Consider the following 19,356-nt stretch of genomic DNA (forward strand, 5'->3'; position numbering starts at 1 on the left):
ACAGACACACATGCAGACAAAACACCAAGCACATAAAATTAAAAAAAAATTGCATCTGACACATAAATCTGATTAAACCACATAAATCTGATAATATAAATTATAACTTCGTATTATTTAATCTTACCCCCCCCCCTTTTTTTTTTCGAGACAGGGTTTTCCTGTATAACAGTCCTAGCTGTCCTGGAACTAGCTCTTGTAGACCAGGCTGACTTCGAACTCACAGGTATTCACCTGCCTCTGCCTCCCGAGTGCTGGGATTAAAGGTGTGCACACTGCAGCTTGGCATAGTCTTACCCTTTCAAGAACAATAAATTCCATCAAAATACACACCTAGTTAATTGATGCAGTAACTTGAATTATTGCTGTTCATTTGTTTATTTACCAGGTTTCTCTTTGTTCTCTCGTAAACATGAGACACTCTGAAAGACATTAGGAGTAAGATGGTAAACAAATTGTGCATAACCCAGTGTTCTCCATTTGTATTAACACACATTGCTCAACTTGAAGAAACAATTTTATGAATCGGATTTTTTTTTTCCTTTTTGTAAACCCAGGCTGTCTTAAACCTAAACTTCTCATGATCAGAGACACACCCTGTAGTGTTCATTGTGCTGTGTTTCTAAAGTTAAAAAACTGACAGATGCATTTGTAAAAAGAGAGTTGACATATGCCCTTCAGAAAAAAAAATACTAGTCACATGTCCTTTAAAAACAGTATAAACAGTAGCTCAGCCCCAGAGTTCTTGCCTCCTAAATGGAGTACCGTTTTACATATAATTTGCAAACTGTTCACACAATACCCAAATAAACAGAGCTCAGACTTCCTCCCTGCACCGTGGTCTCTTCATTCTTCTTATCCATGGTTTTCCTCAGGCAGCTTTAACACAAAGTTCTCTGAGATGTATAAAGTTTGGGACTGGGCAAGTGTTTGATTGAGAGGTTGTGTGGTGTTTTGTGATTCCATTACAATGAATTGAGGTTTTTACACTAAAACCTATAGTTTGAAATGAGATTTTTTTAAATTTCAGTGGCATACAGCTAAGGCTGCATTAGTTTGCTAGTTAGTGAAATTATCTTTAAGTGGAGTATTTGGAGGACATTATTTTTGGTTCATAATAAATTTGTGTTTTATATACTTTCATCACCCCCTGCAGCCACTCCAGAAATTATTATTATATTTATTATTTGTTTGTTATTAATCATTATTATTTTGTAGAGATGTTTGGAGCAGAAATAGTGAAAGCAAGGGAAGGGAAAGGAAAGAAGGGAAGGGAAGAAAGGAAGTCTCTCCTGGGAATAGAGTTGTTTGAATCAAGATCACAATAAAATTAAACCACAGATACACAAAAAAAAAATAAAATAAAATCACTTCCATTTACTTTATGGCATCAGAAAAATAGCCTCAAATGTTATAAAATAGTTCTCAAAGAGAAAAGTGCAGACCAAGTTCCCATGTGGTTACAGATGCATATTGAATCCTGCAATGCGTTTGTAAATTAATACATCATGGCTAAGTAGGATTCACTCCAGGAGTAGAAAAATGATCTAATATGTGGGAACCTGACAGGATAGCTCATTACATCATCACATTAGAGGAAGAAAAACATTACTATCCCATCATTTGAAAAAACTGAATAAATGTTCTGGATAAAATACAGTAAAGAAAATTACTTAAATATAGTAAATTCCATTTACCCCCAATCATATCAATTGACAAAATACAAAGTCATTCACATGACGTAAAGGAGGATATGTTTTATCCTCAGTGTCTGCTGAAATGGTTTGAGAAATTCAGCTATTGTAATATGACAGGAAAACAAAAGAGTTCTTGTAGGTAAAAACAAAGAGATAATGCCATTTCTAAATACACTTGACATATGTGTATACAAGTGCAAAAGATTCTACTTAAACTTTTTTAGTTAATTTATTTATTGGAGAATCATTTATTTATTCTGTCACAACTGGATATGTGTGCACAGTGTGTCTTGATTACTACCCACGGCTTCCTGCACCTTGTTTCCCCAGACATCCCACAGCAAGTCACTTGCCCATCTTCAAGTCCTCCCTCTTCTGTCTTTTATAATCCTTTGGATCCTATTAGTACAGCTGCTGGAGTTGACTGAACTTGTTGACTTCATTTTGGGCAGCTGGACCACAGCTGCCCTGGGTTCATGAGTCCAACGACAGCGCCATGCTCAGAAGTCATCGCGGCACACTTCCCCACGCTCTAACGCTCACCTTCTTTCTGCCCCCACCTCTGAGATGTTCCCTGAGCACTGTGGTGGTATGGGAGAGTGATATAGATGTCTAATATAGGGCCGAACCCTCATGTTACTCTCAGCAAGTTGAATAATTGTGAGTATCCACGCTAACTGATGTCCACTACAGAAAGGCTTCTCTGACCAAGGTTGAGAGCATCAATGATCTACAGGTATAACCATAAATATGTAGAAGACAGTTTAACAAGATGTCCATTTAGCAAAACAGAAATATTAAGACTCACCCTTAGGACCTATGACCTCCCAAGTCATGGGCTTTCAACCAGGTTTGCAGTATCAAGTATAAATTTCCTCCTGTGGAACAGATCTCCAGTCCCATCAGAAAGTGAGAGACTGTACTCCAACCTTCATACCACGATTGCACCAGCCATTGCTTCTTTCTTAGAGGCTCAGTATTGCAGCACTCAGGGTTCACTACTGGGCAAGACCTTGGATTACTTTTCTCCCCAGTGGCCGACAGCGCCTTCTGGCGCTACAAAAGCTAGCCCACAGGAAGGAAAGTTTGGAGTCAGTTCCAGCTTTATGTCTCTAAGACTTTGAAACAAACTATGCCATTTTTTCAGCAATGAAGTTTTACCATCTAGTTGGGAAATAGAGGATAATATCAATAGCCTGTGAGTTTTTTTTTTTCATGGCCTCTGGGGTCTCACTGACCAATGACTAATAGGGAGTTATCCCACACCTGGAACTAGATTTTCATTTAATAACCCATTTCTTCTGAGACTGAGAATTGTCCACCTATGCATGGTACCTGTGTTCAAATGCCTTCTGAGACTCTTTAAATCCATAGAATTTAGTGAAATGGCTGGATAAAAGCTATAACATCAAAATTCAGAAGCTTCAAAGCTGGTAATGTTTTGTCAGCCTAACACAAGCTAGAGTTATCTGGGAAAGGAATCCTAATGGAAAATTTGACCCCATCAGACTGTCCTGTAGGCAAGTCTGTGGGACGTTTTCTTTATTGATGATCAATGTGGATAGACCCAGCCCGTTGTGGGCAGTGTTGCTTCTGGGCAGGTGGTCCTGGGTTCTATAAAAAAGCAAGCTGAGCAAGCCACAGGGAACAAGCTAGTAAATACCACATCTTTGTTTCAGTTATTGCTTCCAGATTCCTGCTCGGCTTTCCTGCCTTGACTTCTTCCCTCACAGAAAGATGGAAGGCTATAAGGTGTTGGCTTTTCTTTTCCTTTAACACTTTTGGCTGTCTTCAGGGGCTGGCTACCAAGTTAATCCACACAGAGGGTCTTATTCTTTCTTAGGAATGCCTGGCCTTACTTTGGCTTGTTTCTAACTAGCTTTTCTTCACTCAAATTATCCTGTCTACCTTTTGCCTCTGGGCTTTTATCCTTCTCTATTCTATATATCTTTCTTTACTTCTTACTCCATGGCTGGTTGTATGACTGAGTGGTTGGCCCCAGAAGTCCTTCTTTCCTTCTCTTTTTTTACACTCCATGATCTTTTCTTCCCAGATTTCTCCTTCTATTCTCTCTGCCTGCCAGCCCCGCTGGTCCTTTCTCCTGACTTACTACTGGCCATTCAGCTCTTTATTAGACCAATCAGGTGTTTTAGACAGGCAAAGTAACACAACTTCACAGAATTAAACAAATGCAACATAAAAGAATGTAACACACCACTGCTTCATTAAACAAATATTTCACAGAATAAACAGTGTACTGTATCTTCAACTAATGTTGCACAACAAAGTTGAAATAAATGTTTTCTTCCCCAAGTTGTTTTTGCCCCTGGTCTTTAACAGCAGCAGAAAGCAAACTAAGAGGGTAGACAATATTCCAGAGGACATAGAAATTGTATGGTTTCTGAGAAACCTAAACAAGATATTTATAGATAAAAAAAGTAGTAACTTTCCAGTAAAGAAGTTTAGTCAAGTTATCAAGGAGAAAATCACAAATAATAAGACATCATGGACCCCTTGATCTGAAGCAATGGGGCTGACCCAGCGCCATTTTCTTTGTACCTTTCTTACTCATGAGATGATATTATACAAAACCAAATTGAACGAACACTTAACAATAAATTGATTGATAGTTTTGAAAATTTTCAAGGTCATAAGAGACAGACTTGAGGAAATGCGATAGGCCTCAAGATATGAGGAAAGCCCAATCCAATATGGACTCTTGCGAGGACAACAACAAAAAGGAAAATTTGTGAGAAAAAAATTATGGCTGCTCATCATAATTTTAACTTTAAATTTTCAAGAAGAGAGGCTAAAGAGACAGCTCAGTAGTTAAGAGCACATACCACTCTTGCAGAGGACCTGAGTTCAGTTCCCAGCACCCATGTATCAAGTGTCTTATGGCCTAAAACTCCAGCTTCACAGAATCTGATGCCCTCTTCTGGTCACCTCATGCACTGTGTACATTTGTGTGTGCATGCACGCACGTGTGTGTGTGTGTGTGTGTGTGTGTGTGCGTGCGGGCGCGCGCGCACGTGTGCATGCGTGTACACACACACAATTTTAAAATAAAAAAATAAAAAGTGTTTTTAAAAAGAAGGCTTGTCAGCCATGGTTATTAGGACATTGTTCATTGTCCCACCCCACAGAATGGTGGTCAGCACTTCTGTTCTAAGTCAGTGGTTCTCAACCATCCTAATGTTATCATCACTACAGTTACCCATGTTGTGGTGATCCCCCCAGCCACAAAACTGTTTCATTGCCACTTCGTAATACTTGTAATTTTGCTACTGTTATTAATCATAATGTAAATATCTATATTTATGATATGTGATCCCCAAAAGGGTCATGACCCACAGGTTGAGAACCACTGGTCTAAATCCTTGTACAACAGAAGAATTTGAACATTCACCCTGATGTATTCTGAGCTTCTGGTCACCTGACCTCATTAGACTTGTGCACATGTTCATTGGTGGCTACCACCAGATAATCCAAGAATCAACAAAACCCCAGGTGTAACCCTCATCTTCCCTACCATCGGTGAGAAACTGTCTGGCTAAGACAAGGAGTCTTGGCTACTCCTGATAGCACAGACCCTTCCTTTCACTTGGTAGATTCATTACTTTCCTTATTGCCGTAACCAAATGGCAACAAGAAGCAACTTAATAGAGGAAAGATGCATTTTGGCTTACAGTTTAAATGGAGATGATCCATCACGATAAAGATGTGGTAGTAGTGTAATATGGCTGGCCACATTGTGACCATGGTCAGAGGTAGAGAAATAAATGCTAGTGCACACCAGCCCCCCCCCTTTTATTCAACCTACGCCCTCAGTCTATGAGATGGTGCGATCCATATTTAGGGTGGGTTCCTCCCTCCCCGGCTAAATCTCTCTGAAATACTTTTGTGGACAAACCCAGAGGTGTGATTACTGGGTAATTATAACTCTAGTCAACTTGGCAATGAATATTAAGCATCCCAAATGGTGCTTATGTGGGACACAAAGATCTCTATATGATGAGCCTGCCCTCTGGGACCCACTCACATACTTCTCCAGAATTCTGTCTTTTATTTAATTTTCCTTTTGTTTCTAGACCGTTGACCAACCAGATGACCATTAATTCAAGTAGATCCTCTACTCCAGGGCAAAAGGTGCTTCTTAGAGCAGTTCTCCATAGGAGGAATTTCCCTTGGGCTCGTCTTATGGTCTCCCCTAGGAAAGGAGTAACTTTCCAGCATGTGCTTTAGCTCCCATGATTCTTTGAGCTATGCTTTCCCTCCTTCATCAGTTGGTCCTAGGGAGCTTTCTCTGTGGTCATGTGAACATACTGGGGCAGAGGTGGCCATATGGAGGTTAAATCTCTCTCCCACCATTTGCAAAGAGAGTTTTCATTCCCTGCTCATCAATAAGGTGACACCGGGAGTACAGATGCAGGGAGATCTTGAGGATGTGGTATGGGCCAGCACAGCAGTGCCTGTGGCCCTAGAAACAAGCAGTTCCAAGGTCTCTGTGGATGCTTAGCTGTAGTGTTAGCATTCCAGAAGCTAAAGCAAGAGGGTCTTAACGTCAAGGACAGCCTGGTCTACATGGTAATACTATCTCAAAAGCTACAACAAGACAAAAATACACCTTCAAATGAGAAAGTCTTAAAAACGGCCACATGTAGCTGATATCACATTTAAAGCAATGGCATTAAGCCTGTATGGAAAAGCTATAAAATCTTATTGAAGATCTTTAAATGAGACCTGAAAAAAACATAGAGACATATCATGTTTGGCATTCAAACCATAAAACAGTCTTCGAACCAACTTACAAACAAATTGTAGTTCAATTCAGTATTCCAACTCTGCTTTTGCTTGAACTTGAGTTTATGTATGTATGAAACTATTTTAAAGCTTTTATATAGTAATTACTGAGAATGACAAGAAGAGGTTTGCAAAAGGAAAGTAGTTGGGAGGTCTCCTAAAAAGCTATAAAGTTCTACTAATATGCATATATATATACATAGAAATAATACTAAATTAAAATATTATCTAATATATAGAGAAATATATATAATATATAGAGAGAAACAGTACTAAGTTACGCTGTTATCTAAATAATATACCTTTCAAGAGGAAATGGGACAACAGAGTAATAGCAAAACAGGTCCAGAAATAGGTTACAGCTTGTATGGGTACAAAATGCATGCATAAAGGATGCTTGAACGCTGCGTGAAGAGAGCAACTCGGCACTAGATCACAAGGGGATAATTGGCTATTTGGGTTGGAGGGTGGGGCAATGCCAGACTTCAACCCCCACACCAGAAACAAAAGTAAATTACAGATAAAACACCTAGAGGCCTTGAATTTGGAGGGAGCCCAGTCCCCACTGTCTGAGAGGTGGGAAAGGGCTCGGTGCTCTCCTGGGAAGTTTGTGTTGCAGTGTCTGAGATTCTACTTCACAACAATCCCAGGGACTGCAGTGGTGGGTTTATTATCCCAACACGGTCCTGTCCCATGCCTTGGACAATACAAGATCCCAATCCAGACATCTCCAGAACTCAATGTCTTAATCTAGAGGAGATCATGAAGATTCCATGGGGACTGAGCAGGCAGCTCAGTGGTGATAACACAGATGTCTACCATGGAAAAGGCCCTGGGATTGATTCCCAGACCACAGAACAACAGGAGAAAGAATTTATTGAAGTGACATGGAGAATATCCTTAGAACAGTTCCTGACACCTGTCAGCATCTGGGGAACACTGGGTAGGATTTTCATTTTTATTCCTGTCCTTCATATGTCTTTGAACCAACTAGTCACTCCTGGAAGACATCATGCCCAGCATCCTAGACACCAGTAACATCTCTCTCTTCATTAATATCCAGATGCTGGCCCTGCAGAAGCAGCAGAAGCCTAAGCTCTATGCCTGGTATCACTGTCCTGTGCCACGTGGTTAGTTGGTATTGTTCTACGGTCAATATAACAGTTCTGCTGGTCAATGGCTTCAACATGTGGGGCTTTCTTTCTTTTACTGCTTTTCCACAGCCTGATACTTCATTCTTAGTGGGAATTCAGGTTGGCTGACCTACTATGTAATTTTCTAAAGGACTTTTTTTGGTAAAGAAATATTTATCCACTCACTTAGAAAGGCAGGGAATGGTGTCGGGCTGACCCTACTGAGTTAGACCAATCCCTATTGATATAGGGTCAGTGTGATCACTGGCCTCTCTTCATTAAAAGTTCTACCAGCTTTCCTAGTTTCAAGCTGAGACACTTTGGAGATCTGGGAGAACCTGAAAAAGTCTTCCAAGAGTAATCTTAGAAAAGAGAAATTCTGAAATACCATTGCTTCTCTGGATAATTTCAGACTGTGTCCTAACAGGAGGCCAGCTGTGTCTTATGCCCCAAACTCTAGTTGTTGGAGGAGGTGTCTGTTTCTCTGTGCCTTGAGAGCTGTGATCTCCTTAACTTTGGTACGAAGAGGACACATTTTAGTAGAGGCATAACTACTGGGTGACTTCTTGGTGGCCAGGAACAACACTCAATTCTTTCCATGTATATGTAGTATTAGATGAGTACTTCTGATATTAAGGATTATTAATAACTATTTTTATTTGTGTGTGTGTGTGAAAGAGAGAGAGAGAGAGAGAGAGAGAGAGAGAGAGAGAGAGAGAGAGAGAGAGCTTTGCCCTTCTCCATTGATCACTAAATGAGAAAATTCTTTACAGCTGGATCTCAAGAAGGCATTTCCTCAGCTGAGGCTCCTTCCTCTGATGACTCTAGCTTATGTCAAGTTGACGCAAAACCACCCAGAACAAAGATGTAAGTAGTGATGGGGCAGTCAGAGGATTGGAACACAGACTTGTTTCCTTGGTATTTTGTTTACAAGAATACAGCTTCCAGTATATGAATAAACCCCGACTAGGCTGGATTATGAGACAAGACATGTGACTGAAGTCACCTCTTAACTTCAGTTTCCAAACCCTGGACTAAAACCTTCCCACTGATCTGTAGAAAACAGACGAGTCAGAGCCCCACCGAAGATCGCAGAACGACTCAGCCAAGTCTAGCCAGTATTGAGATGGCCTTTTGAGCCGTTCAGTTTCCTGCAATTGCCACGGACATAGACAACTGTTACAGAGGGCACGAAAGCACCACTGGGAACTGCACAAGTAGATTATGAAGAGAAATGATGAGGTAGACCTTTGCCAATGCCAGCTCTTCTCACTGCCGTTGCTGTGCTTCCCCTGCCATTTCACTACCCAACGGAAACCAGGACTGAAGAGCTTTTCCAGCCCCACTTCACAGTAGGAAATACATACCTTGAACTTCAAATCAGGCCCCAAACTGACAGTTGGGAACTCACAGTTTTTGGAGGTGAGCCTACTACTATTATTTTGCTAAATAGACATGGTGTCAAGCTGTCTTCTAAATTCGTATCTATCTACCCATAGGTTAGTGCAGCTCTTAGACCCTACCAGAGAAGTGTCACTGTACAGTGAACAGTGATTAACACAGAAACATACAGCTGGTCAAAGAGCAGAGAAAAAAATATCAGCGGAGTGCTCCACCATACATGGCACATTTACATGACACCTCTTCCTTAATGCACAGGAACCATCATCGAGGGGCTAGAAAGACTTTAAGGGCCAGAAGTCAGAGATGACCAGAGCAAACAGTATCTCTGAAAGTGGCATGATCTCTGCACTCATGACCCTACATCAGCTGTGGAACAGGATCAAACCAGTCAGTGTTCTGGCATGAGTGAGAAAGGGTTTATGATCCCCTGCCCTTAACTGAGGATCTATGGACAGCTGGTGGCTTCTGGTGGAGGGAAATTCAGTTTTCTGGGTTCCTGGTAGGCTGAAGATGCACTCCAATGGATGGCCCACTACACAGGACAGCACAAACTGGAGCCAATGGGTTATTAGAAGAAGAGGAAGAAGAGGAGGAGGAGGAAGAAGAGGAGGAGGAAGAGGAAGAAGAGGAGGAGGAGGAAGAGGAAGAAGAGGAGGAGAAGGAGGACAAGAGTAGAAGAATAGAAGGCCTGAGTGGTGCTAGGAGTAAGAGTTGAATATGATCAAAATTATATAAAATCCTTAAAGAATTAAATAAATGTTTTAAAGTTTGCCAGCAAGCAGTTGAGCCTGGTTCAAAGATGAATTTGATTCTAAAGCCCTGGGCTCCAGGAAAACCTTTCTCTGCTTTCCTCTGCTGCCTTCTCCCTGGAATAGGCAGTACTAATCTAATTTGTCAGTGCTAAAATAGTAATAGAACAAAATATGATCTCGCCTTCCTCCATTCCTCAGTGGAACCCACAACACTTTTATATTCAAAGTTTGCATTATGAATATTTATCTATACCTATGTATTCACAAGCAAGGAAAGTTGCTTAAAATATGTAATTATTCATTTAAAATGAAAATATTCAAATATCTCAATGGAGGAACCATATGGGACAGGCCCCAGAGAGCCCTCCATTACTATCTTCTTTGAAGTATTAAAGTTGTTTGGAATGCTGGGAAGAAGCCAACTTAATGTTCCTGAGAGGGAAAAAAGAAGAATAACAATATTAAGAGTTTTCAGTGTTTGTCCTAAGTGATGTATTATAACAACTTGGCACTTTCTCCGTCTCAGTTGAAGACTGTGGTGAGCTGTGGGTTGGCACAGTACAGTAAACACATCAGCATACTAGTCTACGTAAGTAGGCAGAATCTCATCAGTGACTCTGGGGAAGAAATGCTAACCTTCCCCAGGAAAGAAAAAGAAACGAGCTGTGGTGGGGCAATGATTGCAAAGAGGGTCTAGATGAACTGAATGTATTATATTTCCATTTTGATGAAAATGCATTGTTTTTAATACTGTTATAAACAGAATATAATCACAGCCATGATGTTCAGTTTTCTTTTTCTTTTTTTTCCTGAGAAAGGGTTTCTCTGTAGATTTGGAACCTGTCCTTGAACTCACTCTGTAGACCAGACTGGCCTCAAACTCACAGACATCCACCTGTTTCTGCCTTATGAGTGCTGGGATTAAAGGAGTGTACCACCCCCACCCCCACCACCCCACTGAAGTGTTCATTTTATGTAAATATTCATCTTCTTTTGATAATTCAATCATGTTTCTGACCATCTCAAAAAGTCAGAAATGTCACCCTCAATGTCCCATCATCATATAGGCTTGAATTCCAGAAGAGGAACCAGAAAGCAAAAAGCTAGCCTAATAGGCAGTGATACTTCACCCACATGACAGAGACTGCTGTTTCTTAGGGCGGAGATGTCTGGTGGTTTCCTCAATGTTTGCTTTCCTCCTTTTGAAGCTGATAGAACTGTGTCCTCCAGCTTCTTTTGAAGTCAACGATGACCATGGGCCCAAATTCTGCTAAGGATTTATAGGTATTGTTATTAGGTGAGGCTTTGTTCTTCTTCGTCCTTCTAGGGATGCAAATGTGACAGCTAGCCATGCCACAGCCAGTTTGCAGGGATGACCATATATATGACCATCTTAGCCCTCAGCCTGATTTCATTCACTTAATAGTTGAGCAAAGGCTTTAACTTTCTTGCTCTTCAATTTCCTGGTCCCTGAAGTCTACATGACAATGTAGAAACATCACAGGTGAGGTCATACACATAAAGAACCTCAGGCAATGACCGGCTGCCACAAAAGTCTGGTGATGATAGATTCTTCTTGCAGAAGTGTTTAGAGTACTAGATAAGTAGTCTTAGTGACAGCTGCAGCAACATTCGTGGTAATCAAATGGGCTGAGGGCTAGCATAGGAAGTACTTTAAATGCTATTACAAGGTCTTTGAATTCTAATCTATATAAAGAATTTATTTGCATAGTCTTAAAGGGGGATAGTAGCATGAGCCCATCCAAGTACTATTAGACAGTCAGTTTTGGATAGATTCAGAGTTGGAGATGAAAATAATGATATCAGCTATGAGGTTCTGGGGCAGAGGGTATTAAATGAAAGACAAGACTGTTTGCTCAGATATTAACTCCATATCCTTGGTACTAGCAATGAAAGGGTTTGGCGGTGTGGGAGGTTGTTTTCTTCATGATATCTGCCCCATGGAGGCTGATGGACCCCTTGGCAAGTGGGAACTTCAGATATTTTTTCTTGATGTCCCTGTGTCCATGTTCTGGCTTGGTATACTCCTGGTATACTCCACAACTCCCCTCAGTGGACTTTCCTGAATCTTCTAAAGTTTACTGTCAGTTACAACGGTTGGTTAGCTTATTTTTAACTCTGTCGTTGCCTATGGATATCTCCAAAGACCCTGAAACATTTCAAATCTCAAGTGCAGCAAATGCAGCTGTTCAGACATCTAATTACTTTCCCTTTTGGCCTTGGTGAAAGAAAACATTCTTCTAAAGTCATCTTTGGCTTGGAACTGTAATTTGCTTCCAATTTCGCAGTTGCTCTGGGTTCTACCTTTGAGGAAATGGTGTGTTAGATTGCTAGGGAAGTATTCTAGACAAGGCAAGATGGTGCTAACAGTCTTGTCAGAGTCAGAGCACATAACAGCCACTATTGAGGGTGAGCTGCCTCCCACCCCTCATATTGATATAATCAGAAATCCAAAGTTATAATTATTGTTCATTAAAAACTGCTCCAGCTATTTAAAAAACTCAATGAAGGATTTGAACAAAATGTCAAATGTAACAACTCTGTTGTTACAAATTCATGGGTCCCCAGATGTTTGTGTTGGACAAATTTTCAGCCACTGGGCTGTCATAGACTCAATTTTCTCTGCTATTCTGTAAGGAAAATCCTGCCTAATGTCAGAATGAAACAACCTAGGTGCCATCTGGAAGTTCACATCCACGCTGTTTTTCCAGGACTGCCACTGACCAACTGGTAGTGACTTCTTGGAATGTGCACACTGAGACTGTGTAAGGAACTAGAGGGACAAAGGACTTAATGGGTTAGTATTTTCTGCCATGGGTGGGCTTTTCATGCTTCTTGTTTCTCTGTCTCCGTGGCATTGTCATCAGGCCTGGCCAATAGACAAAGTGAGGCAAAGTTGGAGCAGCTATAAATGGCAATGATAACTAGGTCACATCATTTTCTTGCTTTTAATCTACAAATATATTCTCTAGCATTGCCTGGGTCGCTATGCCAAATTTAAGCTTTCTGGTCTACCACAGAATGACCAAGGTAACTCTAGAACATAAATGGAAACAAGCTGCAGGATATACCAGTTGCTACCTCTACATTAAGGATCATAGCCAACCTTAAAGTTGCATCAGTCATATCTAAGACACTTCCCCTAGCCTGATCTTGAAAAGCTTATCTCTTGTCCATGAAATCATGCTGGCAACCCTTTGCAGATCCTAGGAAAAACCCTGGTCTTCAGCTAGTACCTAGAAATCTTATAGTGGAAATATTCTTTTGCCTTGGTTTTCTAAGTTTTGTCTGTGGACCAACAACAGTAGCATCACCAGGGAGCTTCATAGACAGGAAAAATACCAAATCCCACCATGGACACGTGGAATAAGAATCTATATTTGCACAAGATGCCCAGAAGAAAAATGTGCATACTAGCATTAGAAATGCTCTGGAGTACAATGTCTGAACATCAAGGCAGTGGTCTGGGGTTGAGGATATAGCACAGTTGGTGCTTGCCTTATAAGCATGAGGAACTGAGTTCAATCCCCAGAACCCATGTTTTTAAGTTAAAACAAAAGACAGGCATGGTGGTGTATGGGTGTAATCATAATACTAGTGAGGTGGATCCCGGGGTTTGCTAGCTAACCAGCCTGGCCTATTTGGTGAGTTTCAGATCAAGGAGAGACCCTTTCTCAAAACCCAAGGTAGACAACATCTGAGAAACACTAGCAAATGTCTTCTGACCTCTACATATATGAGTACACACACACACGCACACACACACACACACACACACACACACACACACACACATGTACACGTGAGCATGGGGTAAGGGGAAAGAGAATACAAGCAAGCAGCAGGTTTTCAAACATTTAATAATCTGTCAATTAAATCAAACCTCTTGGGGTGATGTAGGACGTTTCCAAGGCTCCCCCAGTTGGTTTTAAGCCGTGGCCTTTGTGGGGAACCACTGATTCAGCACCACCTGCCTTCATGTTCTTTCATCATGCAGCAATGCCATTTCCTGACATGAACTGGCGGCACCATAGCAGGGAAACTCTCCATGTGATCTAAGAGCAGCCTAATGAGTCTCATAGACATAAGCTGACTTCCTTTAAAACATTGGCTTTTCTCCTGAAATTATGTTTTTTACTATTTCCTTCTGTCATGTTTTAGAATGTCCTTTCTTTTTATGAAATATTATAAGGATTAAATACCATTCATGAAAAAAATAGAGCAACACATCAGATTTGCTCCCTGAATGTGGAGGGTCTGTGTGGCAGGAAGACAGGGTCTCATGTAGCCCGGACTGCATGCTAACTCGTCGATGAGGTTGCCTTTGAACTTCTGATCCTCCTGTGTCTGCCCCCAAAAGACTGGGAAAATAGGCTGTGCCACTGCACCTGGTTGCTGCAGTACTGAAGATCGAACCTAATGCCTCATGCATGCCAAACAAGCACCTACCCACTGCACTACAACCCCAGCCCCAAAACATGTATTTTCAAAGACAGAATTATGCCACTTGGTAAGTCCTGAGTGGGAGAGGAGACCCTTATATTGAGAGTAAGGGGTCAGTTTCACAGGGGAGTGTTCTTTGAAGCCTGACTTTAATGGTTTAACAAACATCTCCCTGAAGTCTGATCCCTACCCCACTTGACCCCACCACCTCGTAGACCAACCCTAGAGAGCTGCAACCAAAGTCCCAGCCCTTCTCAACCAGCTGTCCAACGCCGAGAACAGCCCCCCCCCACCATGCTCACTGGAACTGGAGGAGTCCCATGCAGCTCCACTTTGGGGTGCACCTGCAACCCGCTGGACAGCCCACTGGCCTTCAAAGGTTCTTAGCCAAATGAGGCTATCTTTCATTAGCTATCTATACAAGGCCTCCACCAGGCTGCAAGATATGAGGGCCATTTAATTAGGCCCTGCACCACTCTCCAGTGTGAAAAGGCTCTCAAACACTTTGACTCCCCGCTGCTTCTCAGCAGGAAGTTGTTGGCGATAATTGACATAGGATTTCCTTGTTAACCAGCAGCAGACATGCCGGATTAAAGCGACAGAGATCTCAAGAAGAAAGTGGAAGAGATAAGGAGCTTGGGAAGGACCTCTGCTTATTTGGCACTGGAGGACCGGAGGAAACAGCAATAACCCACTCAAGTGGTGACTCCAGAGTGGAAGGGCGTCCCTTTATCAGACCCGTTTCAGCTTGGCTGATCAAAGATTGACTCCCCGTAAAATCGCACAGGCCTGGGGTTTGTTAGTTTATTAAGCGGCAGGTTTGGAGAATTATCACAGGTTTAAAGATGGATTGCAGTTTATGTGAAGGGGGAGAGGATTATCGGGTTTTCATCTTAACAATTATAAAATATCACAGCTGAAAGCTTACTTGCAAATGACATCATTTTCCACTGCCAACTAAACAGGTCATTGTGAGGCTGTGCGTAGGCGTCCTCCAGTGGGGGAGAAATTAACTCTGGGGAAGACGGACGACCGGAGACCTCCAAGCACCTTGCTCTACTTCAGGAGCCCATGCGATCTCATTTGCCCTGTGAGAGTCTATAGGTAATTATATTTAATTTCTTACTGGGGCCGTTTAGGTCAGCTTGCATTAAAAAGAGAAGTACAAGACACACAACCCACGGAGATGAGTCCTACAGCGAAGTTGTGATAAATGATAGGAAAATAGAGCCTCACGCATGGAGGAAAATGAATGTCTACTTTAGAGGAGAGACAATTATTGCGTGTCACTTAATCACTCAACCTTACAGGAGCACATGTGGCATTAATATAGGGCTGGGAGCCGTGAAGGCATGTTATGGACCGTTCTTTTGACAACTATATACAGGCCCTGCCTGGAACCGTGGGGCCAGGAGACGCATGTGTACTGGTGCCCTTGACCCTGGTCCCACGTTTCAGATAGAAGCGGGATCACAGAAGCTGGTGTTATCTGCCAGTTTTTAAAATGACATTTATTGGCTTGGGATTTTACATTATCCAATAAATGGGTGTTTTTAGTAGAGAATTTCAGAAATACAGCAAAATATGAAGTGACTAAAAAGAATATTCCCTCTTCCCAGTGGTAAACATTGATAAAGGCCTGGAGGTTTATGTGATTTCTTATATTAAAAAAAATAGCTTGTTCCTTACATTAAAAAAATACAGTTTGCTCAATAAGCTATTTTCCTCTGTGTAGGAAATATCATTTGAAGATCTTATTTGGGTTTGTGGTATCACATACAGTAACATCATTTTCTTACCTAGCAGGTTTTGTTACTCTACTGAAGTCTGAAATGGCCAATGCCCCGTCCATGTGTGCGTTTTCCTGCCTCCTTGGCAGAGTTAGAGTTAAAAGCAGACTTTCTGGCTCAAAGACCATGGGCATGATGGCGGTACTCACGTTTGCGTCTTTTCAACTGAGTTTGCAAACCATTTCTTACCTTAAAATCTGGATTATCTTTCAACTTGAAATGGGAGCAGACGAGACCAGTTCATCAAGAGAGGGGCCCACGTTGTCTGCTCCTGTTAGGCTCTCTGGGTCTGAACTGACCGTTTTCAGCTAAGTCCTGAGACAATGATAAAAGCAGTGCCCAATAATCCAAGTTCTTAAGGCCAGAGTCTGCAGATAATCACTCCAGCACTGGGGACTTAAATACGTCTTACGCTCAGACTTCCGGTTCATCATCAGCCCCAAGTGAACACAGGGCTGGTTCGAACAAACTGGAAGTGACCCAGGGAGAGGGAGGGGAGAAGCTCGTTTGAACCAAGTCTTAAAAGGGAAAGAGGCATAACTAAACAAAGTAACCCCAGAACCTGACCTAGAAAGAAGTCTTTACTGCTGGTGTTGCTTCTTCTTGGTGTCTTTCCAATCACTCTTTGGCAAGTGGGAGTGTTTCAGAAAGTCTGATGACCCCTCTGTTGAGGTGTGCCCAGTATCTCTAGGTGTGATATTGCTCAGGACTGGAAGAAAGAAAATCAGCGATTTCGGGTTGTTTGTTTGTTTTGCTGGTAAATCATGCATGGTGGTCCACTCCTGTAATCCCAGCATTTGAAGGTAGAGACAGAAGAATCCAAAGTTCAGTCATTCTCAGCTACTTAAAGAGTACGCACCTAGCCTGAGATATGCAGGTTTCCCTTGCCAATGAAAGGAAAACAGAAAGGAAGGTTAAATTTAAAAATTCAAACATTCTTTGCTACTAAAAGGGTTTTTTTTCTTCATACTTTGTCATGAAGAAGATGTGGGGAAACTGGTCTTAATCTATAACTCCAAGAAAATAATATACATTTGCGAAAAATTATCCTTTATCTAGGAAAGCAATTCTGTATACTATATACATTATCAACGAAAATGTTACTCATGGTTCTTGTTTGTTCTCTGGGATAATTGTTAAAGTAATTGTCTGATAACTGATCACCAGCAGTATTTAACTTTAATTTTTATGAAATCTGTGCTCTTCCATCTGCAAAGCTGGGCCCTGGCCACATAGCTGCTCGGATCCGAGGCTGAGACCTACTGTGTTTGCTGCTCACGGGGAACCTGAGCACAGGCACCAGGGCCCAGGCACCAGTTAGCCCCTTCTCGACTGGCAGAAAGTAACGGACCTGGATTCTTTTTTCTTCCCTTTCTTTTCATTTTAAGGTTTTTAGTTTAGTTTTGTTTTGTTTTGTTTTGTTTGTTTGTTTTTGTTGTTGTTGTTCAGTGAGTCCCCGATGATATTATAGGACAAACTCAATGAAGTCTTTACGTGCAGTGCAGACACTCAAAGACTGGAGGAATTTGTGCCGTGTGTCTATATGGTAACCTTGACTTTCAACACTTTGATCCCTCTAAAGGGCTGAAAGGAATCAATATCCTGTCCCCGGCCCTGCCAGTGGTTAACTTGGAGATCATCTCAGCAGCCAATTTGCTCAGACAAACATCTGTCCAGGGAAGCAGGCAAATGAAGGAAGATCAGAGACTGAAATAAAATACAAGGACATCACCCCTCCATCTGTGCTGAACTGGGTCTTGGAAAGGACAGCCTCAGACCTCCACCTGTGCTGAAGCAGGCCCTGGGAAGGACAACCCCGGAACCCTTGGATCCCCTGAGCCCTCTGTAACTCAGGGTGCTGAAATCAGAGACAAATGAACCTATTTTACTCATTTTCTCTTCTCAGTCTTGAGAAATTTCCAGCCAAGATCTAGGGAAATCGCATGATGCCCTGGATGCCAGTGACACTATCCAACTCGGAGCTCCAGCTTCCCCAGCGCCTTGGAGATGCATGGGAGCCAAACGTCTAAGCCAAAGTTTAAAGCTGTGCGTGCAAACCACCTCACCGAGGTGGCCAGAGGGCTCTGTCTAAATGTCGGCAGCGAGCCTTTTTAAAGGAAGAAGAGTTTGGATTTTCAGCTCCACACACAAGGGAACCCAATTCTCAGAACCCTTAACTCTGTCCTTTCAGAGTCAAACAAAACAAGATTTGCTTTAAAAATCCTTCCCTCAAGAGAACCTTAGGATCACTTTTATCGGTTATTAAGCTGTGTATTTTTACCCACAAGAGAAAGGGCATTATATAATCCATGGTATGGTCTCTGGTCTCAATGTACAGTTAATATAATAGATGTAGCATACAGTATGTAAGATATGTGATATAATTCTGTATTAAAGTACCATTATTTAAAAGGAACAAAAACGTGAATTTGTGCATTGCTATTTTGTTTGTTAGATTGTTTCCCCCCCCCCAGTCCTTCACAAACGTGAATTTGTGCATTGCTATTTTGTTAGATTGTTATCCCCCCCCAGTCCTTCACAAACGTGGATTTGTGCATTGCTATTTTGTTAGATTGTTATCCCCCCAGTCCTTCACAAACGTGGATTTGTGCATTGCTATTTTGTTAGATTGTTATCCCCCCCCAGTCCTTCACAAACGTGGATTTGTGCATTGCTATTTTGTTAGATTGTTATCCCCCCCCAGTCCTTCACAAACGTGGATTTGTGCATTGCTATTTTGTTAGATTGTTATCCCCCCCCAGTCCTTCACAAACGTGGATTTGTGCATTGCTATTTTGTTAGATTGTTATCCCCCCCCAGTCCTTCACAAATGTGAATTTGTGCATTGCTATTTTGTTAGATTGTTTCCCCCCAGTCCTTCACAAACGTGGATTTGTGCATTGCTATTTTGTTAGATTGTTATCCCCCCCCAGTCCTTCACAAACGTGGATTTGTGCATTGCTATTTTGTTAGATTGTTATCCCCCCCCAGTCCTTCACAAATGTGAATTTGTGCATTGCTATTTTGTTAGATTGTTTCCCCCCAGTCCTTCACAAACGTGGATTTGTGCATTGCTATTTTGTTAGATTGTTTCCCCCCCCAGTCCTTCACAAACGTGAATTTGTGCATTGCTATTTTGTTAGATTGTTTTCCCCCCCCAGTCCTTCACAAACGTGAATTTGTGCATTGCTATTTTGTTAGATTGTTTCCCCCCCCAGTCCTTCTTAGCCAATACTCTTCTAGAAGACTTTTCTGCAGCCTTCTGCGACACCTCTAGGAGAAGGAGCCAGGAGATGATGTTCACAGGCAAGCC

General features: G+C 41.8%; 1 long non-coding RNA gene across 2 annotated transcripts in view; it reads left to right on the forward strand.

The window, feature by feature from the left end:
• Positions 1-18,453, forward strand: part of LOC146893699 (uncharacterized) — a 113,567-nt gene extending 95,114 nt beyond the window's left edge. The window contains exons 1-3 of one of the 2 annotated variants that reach the window (XR_015738235.1): positions 8,405-8,500; positions 15,219-15,357; positions 17,626-18,453. This is a non-coding gene — a long non-coding RNA (uncharacterized LOC146893699). Of the gene's footprint in view, positions 1-8,404; positions 8,501-15,218; positions 15,358-17,625 lie in introns of those variants that run through there. The other variant, XR_015002989.2, reaches the window with a different exon arrangement.
• Positions 18,454-19,356: the final 903 nt, after the last annotated feature.

This window comes from Myodes glareolus, chromosome 7, assembly GCF_982192425.1.
Source record: "Myodes glareolus chromosome 7, mMyoGla1.1, whole genome shotgun sequence".
NCBI classification, from domain to species: Eukaryota; Metazoa; Chordata; class Mammalia; order Rodentia; family Cricetidae; genus Myodes; species Myodes glareolus.